Genomic DNA, 4,733 nt, shown 5'->3' with positions numbered 1-4,733 from the left:
CAGCCTGTCTAGGTCTCGCTGAATGGCATGTCTGTTCACTCAAGCTCACATTGGGTACAGAAGTGAACACTGGAAGTGTCTGCTTACTCTCCAACAACTGCCCCAGAGTATTCCTCATTTCCCACCTTATGCTTGAAATCATAGCATGAAACTAGCGCTTTTTAAAATAAAAACTATGCTATGGGACAGCACTAAAAGATAAAGGCAGCAAAGCATGTAATGTTGCGTGGTATCTTCCCTCATTGTGCACGCCCTGTGAATTCTGTATCTCTGGATTCCAGCAAAGAGCCAGGCTTTTCTTTTCCCCTATTGTAACTATTTACTCACTGGTAGTGAGATTCCCTCCAGGAAGCACTTCATGTCCCACCTACGCCACACAACCGTTGCTATGCTGAGTGGGACTTTATAATCTACAGACAAATTTGGGGGTATTCACCCCACGTTTCATACAGCAAATTTACATGAGGAAAAAAGTAGTTTGAAATAAATCTTTAAGCATTGAAACTAAGTGTTTACAATAAATGGTTACAATAAAACATTTCTAAATATAAGTACAATGTCCTGATGACTGGTAATAACTCAAAATCATGCTTCTTGGTATGGTGGGAAGAAGAACCCATGTTGTATATCACAGCTTGTTAAGTGAAGGGTAAAGGAGAGCAAGAATAGGGACAAACAGTAACGCACAACTTAAAATGTTAAATTTAGTACTGTGACTATGAAGAGCAGATCCATCCAAGAAAGCAAACGGACTGTCTCACATTCCCATCAGTCAATGTGAAAACTATGTGGGAGGTAAGTCACACTATAGCTTGTTCCTACTTGCACCCAAATGGTATCTACATTCAGCAGAAACTGAAGCCCTATCCAGAGTACCACTTCTCCTGTCTTGTACCTACCATAAGAGCATTATTCATATTTCAAGAGGGTGGCTGTGAATTTTCTGATATTGTTATGTCTTAGGCACATGAGAGGTATTTGTCTTTAGAAGTTGTTTAAGTGCTGCTCTCCTGCGGCTTTACAAAAGCCTCACAAGGGTCACAGTTAGCTGATCTGAAGTTCAGCTGATATCATGAGCCATGAACTTCTTCGGAACGGTTCAAATGTGATTCCCATTCTAAGGTGACAGCACAAAACCAACAGCAAAGCAACTGCCTGACAACGAGAGTTCAGGTGCAGAGGGAAGGCCAACATCACCATGCTGGCCTGGGGTGCACAGCTGCTTGTCCAGTCTAGCCCCATCTGATAAGCAAAACCACGAGGAGCGATTGTCACCTGTGAACTGCTCCCCACTCTCCCTTTTCTTCATGCGCTCTGTTATCAAACTGTGGCTCTTGGTCAGACAGAGGCTATAGAAACAATGCGATGTTGCATATGTTACTTAAGTTAGCCTTTTGATACTACCACTGTCATTCATCTGCTCTCCAAAGGAAATAACAAATAGACAAAAAGTGTTTCTAGTGTCTCCTCCCTGATAGATTCCGTTGTTGATAACACTAGAGATAAAAACCCCAATGTATACTAATATTTTAATGCATCAATAGCAAAATAAATAGTTAGGTGTGGTCTTCCACATTCACTGCCACGAGCGACTTTTAAGTTCCAGATACAGACATCCGAACTTTTACCAGTTCACGAGGGCTCCAGATTCACAGCGATCAAGGTGCTGTACAGCGCATATCATCTTAGGCTTGACTTGGCAGACACTTACTAAAAGTGAATCAACTTCAAAAGGGATGAATCACACATGTGAAATTAACATGCATGTAAGAGTTTGCAGGATTGGGGCCTTAGGGTGCACACCTTCCACCAACTCTCTTTAAAGAAATGCAGGTGTAATGTATATCCAAACTTGACTGGCTTCATTCTTTTTAATGCTTGCTCCCCTAGCAACTGGAATGGTTTCACTTGTTCGGTTTTCTGCATGGTTATCAGTGGGAATTTTATGCTCAAATACTGTAAGGACAAGCTTCAGTGCACTTCTGGAGTCAGTGGTGGTTAGAATTTCACTCTGCCTTAGACTTCCTGCAGTAATGTAAATGTAACCTTGCAAAATATCAAGTATTTAAATTCATATTTACGTGGGAGGTAATTTTACTGCGTCTAATCTGATGTTCTCACAGCTCTGCATGAGCAACTCCCCATTTTCAACCTTTTACCACTGCTCTACAAGTAAATGGAAGTGCTTTTACTACATAAAATATACACAATTTTTATTCAAGATATCTTCCTGCTTAGAGAGTTTCTGTTATTAAAAAAATATTATTCTATTGTTTTGAAAATGAATTATCCCTTGAGGGTAATCTAAGAAATTAAAGGAATGCTACTAATTTTGATATGTCAAGCAACTGGCCCAAATTAACAGTGGTCTGTTTAGCTTCATGCATAAAGTGAATGAGACTACACGCAAATTGCAGAGTTACAAATGAAAAAGCGGAAATGCAGTAGTTTACTTCTTATTTAGAAAGGGAGTCCACATTTTACCATCTAAAGAAACAAAGAAAGAGTCACTTAAAGTAAAAAAAAAAAAAATTAAGAGACTATGATTAATATAGATCAAGTCACTGGTCTGCCAGCTGACAGTGCTACGTTAAGAAGCTTTTAAGAAGAGACATAACTCCTGATCTTCTTTACAAATTATTAAATGGAAAAGAGAAATCAGTCATCATTATATAAGTTTGCATGCCAGGTTAAAAGGCAAGCCACTGAGAAATGTGACATTAAAAACTGGAAGAAAGCTATTTTTAAGATAAGTGGATACTGTACTGCAGTTCGATGCCAATTAAACAAATATTAATTCTCAGAAAATGGGATTAAGCTGATGCAATATTTAGTAAAACTGAGAAAGTTACACTATTAAACAGTTTAAACATTGACTGCTCATCAAGATCGGTTTTCTCCCTTCCCTCTCTGACACTTTGTACACTGCATCAAGATGATCTCTTCACTTTCAGTATGCAACTGTTTAATAAATAGAATTTAAATATTTCTGTAGCAGAAATCTTTTTAGTGGGCATCTAATTACGCACATATACAGCTGTCTGATGTTTACCATTCTTCTTTACATGCTTATCAGTGTGAAATGCAGTGTGAGTACACAGCAGATCATAAATACACATTTATGAGATTAGTTCTATGTCAACTCTTCCTCTCATTCCAACAGTAGAAACAAAAAGAGAAACTGAAAATGGTTATGGTGCAGTTTCCTTTTACAATTCCCTATATCAAAATGGGTGTGCAGTTTTAAAGAGCTTAAGAGTCATAGTAGGAGTCTAATACAGGAGTGGCAATGCTAAGGAATCCAAACAACAAGCTCATGTGAAATTCCTCAGGCGGTAGATGGGTGTGGTAAAAAAAAGTAGGTGCCTGATTTGCAGGAACATCTAATGGTATCTAATGCTTTAGCATTTTCTCACATTGGACCAGAGCCACCTCTATTCAATTGCGAGGTTATTTGTTTGATTTGCTGTTGGGCTTGTTTTTGCTTTAAGACTTTAAGGGTTTGCCACTGAAGGGCTTATATATTCATGAGATAAAGCAACAACTACAAAGCCATAGGGGACCATGCAGTAGGTATGGCAATGGCACCATGTCGCCACACAGGACTTCAAGTCTCAAGTTAATAGAGCCTGTTGCGTTTTCTACATCTGGTCTTCGACACAGAAAAAGCCTTGAAGTTATTCCTGCAGCCAATGCAAAACCAGGACCGTCAGACCTCCCAGGGAGCTCACACCAGCCTGACAGACCAGGTGAACTCGTCAACATTAGAAAGCTGTAGAAACATTTGGGAACAGACAGCCATGAAGACCATGAAAATTCATTCACTCCAAGCTCCTTTACAGAAAAAAAGCTTCTCTCCTGCCATCATACAGACTAAATACGAGATAAAGAGCTGAAAGTGGATCAAAGAAACAAGAAGAGATTAGGGCATGCAGCTTCTAACACGTTAGAAGACCAATGGTTCTATGAATCCCCAGGCGATATAAACTGCTTTTAAATTAAGTTTTGATAACTGATAACTTTTATATTCTGTGCTATGGCCATTGCTTAGGACTAAACAACATGGAAAAGACCAGTAAATCGCATGTTCATGACTACCATTCGAAAACTGCTGACATCCAGAACAACAGGAAGAGGAAATCCACAAAGCAGGCAGAGCCATGCAGCTATCCCATGTAATTATGAGTGGGTGGAAGGGAAAAATCAAAAAACCAGTCACCCAGCAAGAGATTCAGGAAAGCACCGGTGAAAGGGAAGTATTAAAACATGTCAACCTACCGGTATACTTTGTGCCAATTGAAACAGTCAGGTCTTGATGAGAAAGGGGAGGGCAGAAAGAAAACTGACAGCCCTTGGTCCTGCACTCTCACTTCTGACAGTCAAAAGGAGTGATGAGTTTGGCTCTGTTTTATAAGGAAGCCTCATAAGAAAGAATGGAGTCCTGAAATCATGGACAAAGTCTTGGCGGGAAGGCAGCAATAAGTTACTTTATGATAAAAATTCTGCATGCATATCAAGTAGTTCGTTTTCATTTCATATTATCTTAAAAAAATATTTTAATTTAGGCTAGTCACTTCCTTCGAAATGAAGCTGGTTTGTATTATTTTACCTGCTGTCATTTACACATGACTGCTGAGACTAAATAAGACCAAAACACAAGGATGGACTTTAAATTCGAAATGGTAGAAAGTTTATAAACTTTATATAGAGTGGTGTATAAATTATTTTGTTAC

This window comes from Pterocles gutturalis, unplaced genomic scaffold, assembly GCF_000699245.1.
Source record: "Pterocles gutturalis isolate BGI_N339 unplaced genomic scaffold, ASM69924v1 scaffold18766, whole genome shotgun sequence".
Classification (NCBI taxonomy): domain Eukaryota; kingdom Metazoa; phylum Chordata; class Aves; order Pterocliformes; family Pteroclidae; genus Pterocles; species Pterocles gutturalis.
This window is presented reverse-complemented; position numbering follows the sequence as displayed.